The sequence below is a fragment of the Siniperca chuatsi genome, linkage group LG2 (assembly GCF_020085105.1).
Source record: "Siniperca chuatsi isolate FFG_IHB_CAS linkage group LG2, ASM2008510v1, whole genome shotgun sequence".
NCBI classification, from domain to species: Eukaryota; Metazoa; Chordata; class Actinopteri; order Centrarchiformes; family Sinipercidae; genus Siniperca; species Siniperca chuatsi.
The window spans coordinates 32,357,297-32,371,204 of record NC_058043.1 but is presented as its reverse complement, the minus strand read 5'-3'; the positions used below and the strand labels follow the sequence as shown (position 1 = coordinate 32,371,204).

The window sequence follows — 13,908 nt, the reverse complement described above, 5'->3', positions numbered from 1 at the left end:
CAGTGTAGACAGAGCATCTCCAAACACAGAAAATGTTTAGTGTTTGAGCACACTCTATACTCTATACGTGACACCGTGACAACTTTCTGTGAAAGTGAGGGTGTCACAACACCCGTAACCCCAGCAGGTGTGACGCGCCTGAGTTCATGCCTGTGTGTCAATGTCCTTTGTTGGTATGTGTGTTGTCTATATGAAGTCAGACAGGAAGACGGCAAGTTGAGGAGTGACCACACACCACACTCCATCTTGTCTAATGAACATTTTGGGGCTCTGTAACTCAGTAGGCTGTTGTTTCTGGCTGCAGCCCCTCACTGCAGATGTTAAGAGTTCAAACAGGCAGTAAATACCAGGCAAGAGGCCAATAGATGTAGACAGATGTAGACAAGACAATGTGTGTGTGTGTGTGTGTGTGTGTGTGGTTGAAAAAAACATTAGCAAGAACAGACAGAAAGAGAGCAGAAGCAGGAGATGAAGCTTTCAAGCAATCAGCCAATCAAATATTAAAATGATCAAATCAAAAAACCTGAGCAGACAAAGACAAGTAGCTTAAAATATGTACACTCCACGCTGACTGTGGGGTGTTAAGGAGGTTATTTTGTGACAAAACAGAGTTAACTTTTTGGATATATCCATATTTCCTCAACTAATCTCCTCTGATTCTCTTTCAGTTGGTGATTTCTGCAAGGGCTGGATGATAAGACAGAATTTATTGAATCATCGACATTGTGAATCTCTTACTGATCTAAATTTACTGTCATCGCTGTCAGTTTTTGATAAATAAAAAAAATCGGAATCCCATATACTGTAACTGAACTAAGAATAGCTGCAACAACCTGTAACTATACGATGACGTGTAATTATATGTTCAACCAACCAGTCAGACCAAAGTCCAGTCCAAAAGTCCAAAATCTGTAACTCATCTTACTGTAATTTATCAACACAAATACAGAACGTAGATATAGATTGATACAGATTTAAGTTCATATTGTCCAGCTCTGTTTCCTTCATTTCCTCAAAATTCTTTTCAACAACCCCTATGTTACTTCAGTAAAACATGGGTATATAAGCATATTAGTAAGAAAGTGTGATCATTCAGGACTCAAAGCACCAACACAATTCACCACATTACACATGCACAAAACTGGTGAGAACTGTGAATGGACAAACTGGTATCTGCTGCCACCCTGCCACCTGCTATTTCTGTTAATATGTTGATTGTATTGTCTTCGCTTGCTGTCTGTCTGTTGTTTTGTTCCTACCTTGTGGTGTGTTAAATGTTATACTAGAGGGCAGCAATGGAAATAAGCCTCAGGGCTTAATTGTGTTTTCATCCTCTGTGATTTTTAATGTATGTAATGGCATTTGATAATCACTGACTAATATTATTTTACATCACATGCAATTTGTTCCTAATTTCTATGATTAACTTTTGTGACTGTTGAACTCCATTGCAGCTGTTCGAACAATTTGCATCTAAAGTTACAGTAAGATATATTTGGCCTAGTACTTAGAAAAACACACCACCAAACAACATAAAGCTGTCCTTGTGTCTTGTGTTTTAGGGAGAATTTATGAATGCCATCTGTGTACTATAAAAGAAATGCAAAAAAAAGCTGTGGAATCTGACTGTGGAATTTCACGTTTTAGAAGATGCTGTTTCCCTTGCAGATGTGCTCCTAGATCAGCTATCAGGGTGATTTCTCTGAGCAAAACAAAGAATTCTCCTTCCTGTCAGCCCCATATCTCCACATCTATCCGACACTTTGGAGCAGCAGAGTGTTCAGCAGTCTTGACAGGGTGCTGTGGCTCATATCTTTTTGAGATGGAGGGATTGACCTCTCTGGTCTCACCCCTTATTAGAGCACAAAGAGCTGTTGAGCAAGCTGGGCACACTGATATGAATCTTCTATCAGTAGAAAGGTTAGAGTGAAGGCTTTACTGTTCCAAATGGAGTCTGGTTCATTCAACTGCTGGATCGATAGCAGCCTTGATTTGGAGACACGGAGCAGCAGAGTAGCAGACAGTATAAATGTAAGAGTGAGGGATTTGGGGAATAAAAGACAAATACAGCAGATAGCACTCTTACAGAAGCCGACAACCCAACGCATTCTCATTCCCAGGGCATCAAATACCGATGTTTTCACGCCCCTCTGCATCATCAACACGCACAAGGTACCCTTTGGCGTCAGTAGGAGACACCTTCAGAAATGATGTAACGTCACTTAAAAGTGTGGTTAGGTTTAGGGGGAAAAACACTTCATTAGGCAGTAGGAAGTCACATTACAAAAGTCACGTGACTTAAAACTTTAAAGTCAACGTTAACTTTTGCCTTCACCCCGGGACACAAACCCCGGTCTCCTGGGTGGGTTTGTTTGACCCATCCAACCACCCCACCTTCTCATTAAGTGGACTTTGTCGCTCTTTGCCACACATTTCGTCACCTGATTTCATAAAGGCTAATACAAATGCTAATACCTTGCGCGTGTATATTTAATGCAGAGGGGAGTGACAAAACGTCGGTATTTGACGCACAGGGATTGAGAATGGGCTGGTTATCTCGAGCTCATGACTTAACCATCTGGGTTAATCTTAAAATAACAAGCTGTTGTGTCATGATCAAAACTTAATTGTGTCATCATCTCAGAATAACAAATGGTGCTTATATTAAGTGTTATGTTGAGAGTCATTCCTCTCAGCCTTGAGAGAAAGACGCGTCCCAGAGGGGACAGAGCAAAAGTCAGGAGAGCTTCAGAGGAGAAGGATGTCAGTCTACACATTACCATTATGACCACCATTTGTTACAATGAAATAATTCTGTTCTGAAATAACAATATAATCTAATTGTGATTTCAAAACAATGGGCCTACGAAATGATTGGCAACCACAACTGCTTTCAGCTTCTGTGCACTGCTAAAATCATTAGCAAACAGCTGATTCCAGTCGCTTTAACTAAAACTGAGCGTGATGGACTATTCTGCGGTCTTTGCAGTTATTTACCTCCTCTGGTCTTCATACCAGTTAATTACACATGAAGAAATGACTATATGAGTACCAGATACCAGACTATATTTTGTTCTTCTGTACACTAATAAACACCTACTGACTATCTGAAGGCAATACAGGTCTTTATGTAGCCTAAAGAGAAACCTGCTGAGGCTATTTCCCCCAGCAGAGCAAGGAATACTGTGATTTCAGTGTCATAAACAACAGCAGGTACAAAACAATTTACAGACTTCTCATCACATTATGTGACTTTAACAGAATAAACACAACATTAAACATGGAAATAAGACAGCTCTGGAGGTGTTGAAAGGTGTGTTTTTTTTCTTTTAATGCAGATATGCTAGCAGTTTACGCCTGCTTCCTTTCTTTGTGCATGTCAGCATGTCGCTGACCAATCGCTGTACTGGATGCACAGAGATGAAACTGATTGATCTGACTCTGGATTAGAAGCCTTATGCCTGCCTCTACAGTATTAAACTATCACACTGCCAAATTCACCCCTAAGCTCATAACATCTCTTTACATGTCTTCTCCAGCTTTGCATCTTTGTTCTGTTTTTACAGCGAGTACAGCACTGATTTTTTTCTTCTAGGATCTGCCAAGTCTCTAACAAGTCAGCTGCTGCAAAATGAGTATGTGATGTCTCATTTGTCTGTTAACTGAAATCTAAACTCAGGGCTCCAGACTGCGACCATTTATTTTTGGAGACAGTGCTCCTAAATTTTATAACTAGGAGCACCAGGGCGACATGCAAATATGCTCCCGTTTTTGTTGTTGTTGTTTAAATCATCATCGTATATCATGTGAAACAACAGGAGGGAATGATAATTGGTGTGTGTGTGTGAGTGTGTGTTACTAATGCTGTGGGGACATAAATCTGTTTACACAGTCACATTGTGGGGACTCGCCTTCGCCTATCAATTCATGTTTCAAAAGAAAAAAGAAAAGATCATTCAGACCCTCCCATTGTCGGACTGGCCATCGGGAGCACCGGGAGAAATCCCGGTGGTCCTGTCCCTCTGTGGGCCGCTTCAGCAACCCGTTATACAAAAACAAGAGCGAGAGAGATGCATCGTCGGCCCACTTTGATTATGCACCAGGCCACATCGTCCTCCTCAAGATCTTCAATACCAGTTCAGCTGTTTGTTTGTTTGGCAGCTGAAGCCGTAAGACAGAAGACAATAGGGATAAGATAAGCAAGGTTTGAGTTTGGCTAGCTGGCTATTTAGCTATATCGTAACTGCCTTCTGTTGAAACGTTCAACTTTTCATAACATCGATGGGCTCGTCAGTGTCACTTTTTCGTGAACCGACCAATCACAGCCTGGATGGGGAGGGACATTTAAAAAAAAGGTTAACGTGCTACAGTAAACTTTCAAATGTTGAACTCACTGTTATGCATGAATGATTATAATAATTGACAAGTTAGTACTTAGCATTAACAAATTAGAGACTAACCACCAATGTGAACCATTTTTCTTGCACAAGGATTTAATGTTGGAACAAAACCTAACAACAAAAATGATAAATGTTGTATTTGTGTATGTGTATTTCTTAAACAGCTGTATTGTCCTACTGGAATTAATATTATACTAGTGGTCGGCTATAATGTATACTACTATACAAAATTATAATGAATATAATAACATTATATAATTAATACAATAATATTATGACTATTATATTAACATTATACTTTTAATTTAATGTTATATATTAGTACTTTACACTAATTTATACTAGTTACTCATACAGGCTGCATCTACAGTGGACAGATGTAGATTTAGCCAGAGCCAGGATGTTAGTGCCGTTGTGCCAATATGTGCTCCTTCTTGCCAGCCTCCTCCTAAGAGCAACATGCGCCGTTATTTCTGTAAATTGTCTATTTATTACCAAAGCATTTATCAGTAATACAGTTAAGATGGAAAAAAAATATGAATGTGTTGTGTTGCATGTCGATTTAAGTGGTGCTCCTAAATTTTGTGCTGGTGCTCCTAAAATTTTCAGTAGGGAGCACCAGTGCTACTAGTGGAAAAAGTTAGTCTGGAGCCCTGAAACTACGAATCATTCAATTCAGGTTAACTGCATGTGCATAGAGTGGGTGCAATAAGGAAATGTGAATATAACTGAATCATGAGTGACTGATTTCTGGGAGGTTATAAAGTGTGTACATCTAAATGGCTATACACATAGCATAAAAACAACTCTCAATTGTTTTCCTTTGAGGAAACAAGTTTTAACATTTAACAAGACTCCACTGATACTAGTTAAGGGCAACAACATGGTCAGTTTTCATCAGTGATCAAACATCAAATGCCAGAATATAAACACAAATGTATTATAGTAGGTGTACAACTAAATGGTCATCAAACTAAAGTGTCATATAAACTGCCACATAAAACAATAGTTACTGTCTACTTTAGACGTGGCCTTGTCAAATCATTTCTCTTTTTACAGTAATTGAATATATAATAGCATGTAAAGCTGGTGCAATGTTTTTTATTCTAAAAATCTTTAAACATACATCTATGTGGTGGAGTATTTTAAAGCACAAAAACTAGCAGATTTATGCTCTCCAAAGTCTACATACAGTACATAGTCTATATAATTGTTGATCCTGGTTTGTGGAGTACCAGTCTTGGCTGACCGTGCCAGTGAAGTCCATCAGATCAGGCATGATGCACTTCACACAAAATGAAGCATAAGCCGAGTACTCTCACTCTTCAGAACTTTTAGATCATTTTCCAAGTTTTGAAATGACTGATTCTAGAAATAAACAGCCGCTTCCACATAACCTGCACATCATTGCTGTAGACCTCTCGCTGCAGCAGAGGGCGACAACAGGTGGAAAGTTCAGAATTTCAGATTTAAAGGCTGGGTGGATATCATAAAAGATGATGAGGGTATCATCTTCCATTTATAACATTACCACAGTAAGCCACCAGTGAGTAGGTAAACCCGATATAATAAATCTTTCTCATTTCAATTCAAATATAATAAAGCTAAATCTGACATCCCATTGGTAATCTTTATACTATATTATTAAAAGAATATATAAGAGATTTTAAAATATACCAGGTAGTAATAGGGTCACCATACTGTAAATACACTATTGTGAACCAAAGTGTAAGACCCAATAAGGCAGTATTTGAGAAAATGAGCACTATGCAGTTATTATATTATAGCCTATTAAAAGTGTGTAGTACAGTGCACTATAAGTAGAAAGAAAAGGGTGTAACTGTATATGAGGACAGTGCACAACCTTCATTACCACAGCATCAGTGCCGACACATGTGATTAATGAACAAGACGTGATGACCCGATCTATTAACTCAAACCTTTAAATGCCTCAGAACTCCAGACAGACTTATTTAAGACCCCATTTAGTCCTAAAAGTTCACAGGAGTGGAATCTATTACTGCAGCACTGAATATAGCGGTCTACTCCATACAGAGGATTACAATAACCCGAGCCTTGAGATTATAAGAGTCACTGATGGGGTGGGGGACAGAATTATGTAGTGATATTTATTACAGCATTATCTCAGCACAGATACCTTAAGCATTCGCAATTACATGGGGAAAAAACATTGCGTGTAACTACAACCACATTCTCAAATTTAATAATAAAAATGCTCATGCTGTAACATGCATCATTCATGAAATACATATCAAAATGTTTTCACACAGACTATATAGAGGCATAGTAACAGATACTACTGAATTATCAACTGGCCACCTAATCACTCATCCTCTAATTCTTAGCCTTTAGTGAAATTAATTATTTTTTTGTGATTTTGCTGTGGTCCCCCTCCCCAGGACCTCTACACACACCCATGGGCCCCTTTTTGGCAAGCACTGCTCAAACTGGTTCAGTTCCCAAAATGAGCCTCAGCACAAACCGTAAAGACCTGAGCCACCCACTGACAAGTTACAAACCCACCTTTGCCAGACTGAGTACAACACAGTATCCTGAAATGCTCGCAGCATGCATATGTATAGAGTCACACCAAACTGGCACGAATAAGGGAACTGTAGAATATAGAATTCACATGTAGGATAACATTATTTAAGCCTAAGTGGAAACAGTTAATTTAGTGTGTTCGACATGCAAGCAGCAACTTATCTAATTCAATAAAATGTCAGTTCATTCACTAACGTTACACATATGCACACATAAGGTAATTAAAGACGGCCCCAGCGTGACGATCACGACCTTACATGGGAGGAAAACACGTTTTGTAACGTTAACTGTTGGTATTCTGGGTCTGTCCGAGGTACACTCGTGCTATTGCGTCAAAAATAGTAATAAGCGGGATACCCATCCGTGTTAGCCCGGTGAAACAGCCGAGAACAGCTTTCAACAACATCCCAAAAACCCGCTTCTGCCGTTATATTTTTTAGCGCTTATCGTGCGAGAAGAGAGGGCGAGATGTAATTAACAACACGAGGGGGAAAAGAAAATGGTTTTTGGTGAGAGGTGGGTTTGTTTACCTTACTGGGATGCGGATAGTCTTCTCCCCGGGCAGCGGCGATGCGGAGCCGCGGATGGTGCGTAGAAGGCGAGGTGATGCTGCACGCTACGTCGGTGAAACCGACACCGTGTTTCAGATGATAGAAGCGACCCGGGCTCGTTTCACATAGCTTTGTTACTCACTTCCCCTCCTTCTCTCTCTGTCTTGTCTTCCTCCTCTGGATACCCTGTCCTCTCCTCTCCTCCTCTGCGCTATGAAATATTAAATTTAGCCGGGGCGCATTCAACGGCGGGTCAGCCTCTCTCTCTCTCTCGCTTCCTCTCTGTCTCTCTAATGTCTCAGTCTCCTCCGCATCCCTGCTTCCCTTCGATCACCTTCTGGTCTCCTTTCGCCAGTGTCAAGCCCGCGAAAAAACAGCAAAACTACTTCCGGTATCCATATTACATAAGTAAACGTCTCCCGAAAAAAATTTGGACGCAACAACTGCTCAGTCTATTAACTTGCGCTTGAACGTCCAGCTAGCATCACCTCTAATGTTTAATAGCATTTTTAAAGCTACATTAATCAGTATTTTTACATTTTAAAGTTTATTTTAAACTACTACTACTAATGGCAAGCCCACAGAGAATTATCACCTTCACCTTTTCAAGAAATCGCTGTTGTTGTTTTGCATGCCTTTGATGGTAGGCTATCTCACCTGTTTCCAGCAGCAGCATGCAGCCATTTTCAGCAAGTTCTGAAAAAAAACAAACAACACCAAATGGCAGAAAGCCAATACTAGCTTCAGCTGGTGAAGAAGGTTCGAAATATAATGCTCATAGAGGTGGTGTAGACCAAAGCACAGAAAAAAGGAGAGCCAATATTAGAAATGTGTTGGGTGGCAAACACAACTCCAATGGTATAGGAATGTTACTCCATGGTTGCGGTCGAATGGTCTTTTTTGCTCAGGAAGGTTCCTAACTGAGTGAAATGACCTGGAAGTATCTAAGTGTCAGCCATGAAAAGACCTGGTTGAATTCTCTAAATGCTAAGGAAAGGTGCTTCAATGCTTCCTTTCTTATCTCCTTTATCATAGGGTACACTGGACCATCCTTTACAAAAGGAAAGAGATAATGCCGCCCCACCATTCCTTGCAGCGGCGACGCACCATTGTAGTTCCACCATGGCAGACCTACATAAACGTAGAAACAACAGAGCACCTTTTTTATGCTTGTGACACGATCCAAAACTTATGGAAATCCTTGCATGATTGGCTGCGCTCCAAATCCATAAATATAGATTTCTTCTCTTTTACATCTATCCAGTTAGGAGTAATAACAATAACAAGTAACAAGCATATTGAATTTCTAGTTAACAACATCATCATCATCATCATAACAAAATAGCTACTATATGCATAAATGTTGTTTTGCTAAATCCCCCCACTAAAAAATGAATTTTCTCTACTTAACAACTGTATAAAAAGTCAAAAGCATCCATGCCAGCAAACTCTATATTTCCTCTAACCCCTTACTCACAGTTACTTATTTGTGTTTAATTATTATTTTAATGGCTTAACTTTCTCTACTTGTATATTCCTTTTATGTTATTATGTTATTTACTAACCTTATTTGAATTGTAAAGCACTGAGTTTGTCACTGTACTTATCTTCCATGTGTTATAAATAAAGCTGGTTTGAAAAAAAAAAAACACACGGCAGACCCACAAAATGCAGTCGGATTCTCTTAGCACATCAGTTGTCTTTTCAAGGTCAAGGAAAAGTGTTTAGGAAAAGACAGGACGTAATTTTTTTTGACTATTCGACTGCAGCCCATGTCTACTAGTTGTGCAAGTAGGCTATTTTTTGTTATTATGTTGGCCAGAAAAACTTGACAAGGTGATAGCCTAATGTGTCAGGGGTGTGTGTCTATCATTTTATTTTGCAGGTTGTCTTCCCCCAAGTGGCCAAAAGTGGATTAATGCAGCTTTAATGGAATGTCAGTGGATCATACCTGTCAATACAGAAGCATGTCACTACCTTGAAAAAACCCACAACAGTTTTTACAATTAATAAGCCACACCCCAATCAGTGATCTCCCACCAGGTGTTTCCCCTCATCCACTATCACTGATGGGGGTGTGACCAGAAGTGCAAAATAAATAAACTGTGCAGCAGCGTGTTTAAATGATGCATTCTGTCTCACTGTGTATTAATATTGACAGCACTGTTTTTGGTTGTTTTCTCAGTCGTAGTTTTTTCAAACTTGTTTTTTGTTTGTTTCTTTGTTTGTTTGTATGTCTTGCCAATTTCAAAGCTTTATGAAAAACAAGTAAAATATTTTCCAAGGATTTCTAAAATGTTTGTTTCTTCTCATATCACATATCTGCTGTGATAGTTTCTTTTTAAAATACATTTTTAAAAAATGACATTCTGGTGTCTATGAACAATCAGTCATACAATTTTTGTCTTCATGTGCATGTATACTTTTTTTTTTTCCAGTGTTACGTCGCAATATGAGCTATAGCTGGACACAGGGCGCCTCTTTACTGTAAATCAAAGAAGGTAATAGGATAAGGCCTCCAACCCAAACCTTTTATTTTGAAGGCAAAATCGAGTATCTTCCGGTAACTGTCTCGCTCCCTCCAGCAAGCTTGACGCAGCACCACCGTTGTCACATGGAACGGCGGCAGTTTACATCTCCTTTTGTTGTGGGCGCTCGGCTGCCTGGAAGTGAAGCACAGAGGCGGCAGGTGCTTCTCCCTGCCTCCCTCCATAGCCCTGCTCCCTGGGGACCAGCGAGAAGAAAGAGACCCCTCTAATAAACACTGCATGGAGACAGACTGGGATCAGAAGCAGCTTGGCCAAATATGATACAAGGAATTTGACTCCGGATTTTCGTTGCTCTCAGTGTTACAGTTCCATTAGAAATAGATATAGAAATAGACAACAAAGACAACAAATCTGAACAAAGATAGGTAAAAATAAACATATAACTATTATATACATACAAGTAGCTGAGAAAATAGGTGTATATATAAATATATATATAAAAGCAACAATGACCAACAACATCCAAAGTCAAGTGTTTCTGTAAATTGTAAACAATAAATATAGTGCAAGGAAAGTAAATATTGAAAGGGTATACATGAAGTGGCTGTTTATGTACAGTATGCATGCATACATGTGTACAGCGTGCAGGGTTTTTATTTGACAGTAATAGATGATATGTAGCCTACATGTTATAAACTGTAAATATATCATTTATCATTTGGTAAGTGGATGTTTTATTGTTACAGGGTTATTGACACGATATGACAGATTTATATGTTCATCACAGTGATGTCCTGTGGAAAGAAACTGTTGTGTCTGGTTGTTTTGGCGTACAGTGTTTTGTAGCGCCTACCAAAGGGGAGAAGTGGTAACAAGTGGTGTCCAGCGTGTGATGGTTCAGCAGTTCCGTTTCCTGCCTGTTTCCTGGCTCTGGGCTTGTATAAGCCCTGAATGGAGGGCATGTTGGCACCAAAGATTCGTTCTGCAGTCTTGACTCTCTGTTGCAGTCTGTTCCTGTCCTGTTTGGTGGCAGTGATATACGTACAGAGAACAGACTGGATTATTGCGGTGTAGAACTGAGGCAGATGACCGTTGTGTCATTAGCAAACTTCAGGAGTTTAACATGCTGACTGCTTCACCTACTGACCTGTTTGCCCGGTAGGCAAACTGCAGGGGGTCCAGCAGGAGGGCTTGCGATGTCCTTCAGGTGAGCCAACACCAGTCTCTTTCATAATCACAGATGTCAGGGCGACAGGCCTGTGGTCATTGAATCCTGTGATAGAGGGTTTCTTGTAGACTGGGATGATTGTTGAGCTTTTGAAACAGGAGGGGATTGCACACAGCTCCAGTGATCTGTTGAAGATCTGTGTGAAGATGGGGGCCAGCTGGTCAGCAGAGGCTTTCAGACAGGAGGGTGACACACCGTCTGGGCCTGGTGCCTTCCTGATCCCCTGTCTCTGAAAGAACCGACACACATCCTCTTCACAGATGCTGAGTGCAGGCGGGGGAGTCAGTAGGGAGCAGTGTTAATTTCGTTGACGAAAACTGGGACGCAAAATGTCCGTCAACAACCTTTTTTCCCCTGACGAAGACAAGACGCTGACAAGCTAAAAATAGATCTTTGATAATAAAAACTATGACGAAATGTATGTTTTGTTTTCGTTGACGAGACCGGACTAAAATGTTAGTGGTGGGCTATCGGACATTCATGAAATGCATGATATTTCCCCCCAACTGTGTGTCTAGTCTGTCTGTCAAAATATATCGTAGAAAAGGTTTCAGTCGTAGTCATCTGGACACTGTTTTCAGAATCAAGACGTTTCGGCTCCCATCCGGAAGTCATTCTCAATTGTCTGGCTGCATCTACTTCAGAGAACAATAGGCCTGATTACTGATCACTGGGCCATCTTGAAACTATTAGTTTCAGGTGAAACTAGCTATTAACAGATACTCAGGCAGATTCCCTCCTGAGGGCAGGGCTTATGTAACTCAGAGTAGCTTAAATTTCCAGTTCCCGTCCAATTTTTTCACAATTGAGAATGACTTCCGGATGGGAGCCGAAACGTCTTGATTCTGAAAACAGTGTCCAGATGACTACGACTGAAACCTTTTCTACGATAGAACACTCCTGGACGAATGAGGGACGACACCGTCCTGTCAAAATATAAACAATACATCCCTGTCATCGATTGACAATGCTTAAAAAAACTGTTGGGATTTTCATTTTATATTTAGCTTTATTTGCTTTCATCATTTTCATTACCATCACATACATTAAATTGATAATGGGATTAAAGTGCAACAGATTTTGTTTTCATTTTAACCATTCATGATTTGCTTCTAATATAATTTGTTGTATCAATAAATAAATAAATAAACAAAATAAAATGATCTGTGGTTTCAGTGTCTCTTTTACAAATGGAACAAACATTATTGTCAGAAATGGATGTTCCCTACACACACACACACACACACACACACACATATATATATATATATACAAACACACACATTGTTGCTGTGATTGTGACGATGTTTGGTCGCAATACTGACACTGTTTTGTTGAGAATTTGTTATTCCTCTATATCATTGCAACCAGTAAAAGGGAGACAGGACCATAGTACATCAACAATGAAGCTGATCATCCAAAGAGAGAAACAAACAGTTTCTGTGAGCGTGACAGCATGGCAGTGGAATCTGTTGAGTAATGGATTATTGCGTTAGTAATGTGCACTCATCCGGATTTATAATTTCATATTTCACCCTCAGGGTCATTAGAGCAGAGCAGGCAACATGCAAAGTGCCACCAATTAAACAGACAGGGTCATATTATGGCAACACACAGCAACAGACAGAGCCATGCATGATCAGGTCCTGGCTAATTGGTAATTAACTGAAGTCACAGTGCCTCAGTCTGATATGTGCTTAATTAATCAGCAATAATTCACACTCTTGTTTTGGTCGCTGAATAATTAGCCTGCATGCTACTTCCTGCATCCAAAGAACTGGGGTGCACTGAAACAACACAGTTCATTTTAAAACACAGGGTTGCACAATGAAATGTAAGTTGTAGCCCCTTCATGCTATACACACATCGAACATATATACAAATATTTAAATTTAGAATAGAATAAAATGAAAAAAATATATAGTTATTTACGCACATATATACCCATAAACTTGATGTATACACCCAAAAAGTAATAATTCTGTAGTGCGTTTTCTGAATTTGCGTCAGGGGAATGTGGCAGCAGCAACGAGATAGTGTTGATAATCTCGTCGGCATCTTAACATTAAACTCAACATCTGGAAACTGTCTGGAAATTGTCCATCAACTTTGACTACGTTTGAACACCAAGCATCACTGACGCAAACACAGAGTCCACCTCCCCTCGTCTCGCCGGAGTCTTGCGCTCTGTCGGTGCGGAACACGGTCCGCCTGCCCGTCACTGTGGCCTGTTCGCACTCCTAACGCGTCAAATGCGGCAACTTGGTCATTGGATGGGTCAAACACACTTTTACCCAGGATACTGCTGTTTGTTTACTGTGCAAAACCAATAGTCAGCGTTGACTTATTTTTAACTTACATAAGTACATAAGTTACAAAACTAACACACTTATTTTAACCTAAACCTATCCAAGCAGTTTTGGTGCCTAAACCTAACTGAAGCAGCTGGATGGAATTCAGCCATCATTCGTTTTATTATTGCCATCTGTGCTTTCTCAACTGTGGCATGTCAAAATGTCTTCTGTGTGAAGAAGTGAAAATTGAAAAGACATTTCATATAAAGCTACTCCAGAATATAACAAGCAAGTCCATCAAAATTAAATATCTCTTCTCCAACATACCACGCTTTATTCGCCAAACATTTCAGGCTGTCTTGTGCAGCTCCATTGTGCCTA

At 39.9% G+C, this 13,908-nt stretch overlaps 1 protein-coding gene across 3 annotated transcripts in view; it reads right to left on the bottom strand.

The window, feature by feature from the left end:
* cntn2 (contactin 2) overlaps positions 1 to 7,869 on the bottom strand; it is a 75,389-nt gene extending 67,520 nt beyond the window's left edge. For 2 of the 3 annotated variants that reach the window (XM_044212946.1, XM_044212957.1), the window contains exon 1: positions 7,496 to 7,869. The gene's annotated coding sequence lies outside the window, so the exon portion shown is untranslated. The remainder of the gene's footprint in view (positions 1 to 7,495) is intronic. The other variant, XM_044212950.1, reaches the window with a different exon arrangement.
* Between the last annotated feature and the right edge of the window lie 6,039 nt (positions 7,870 to 13,908).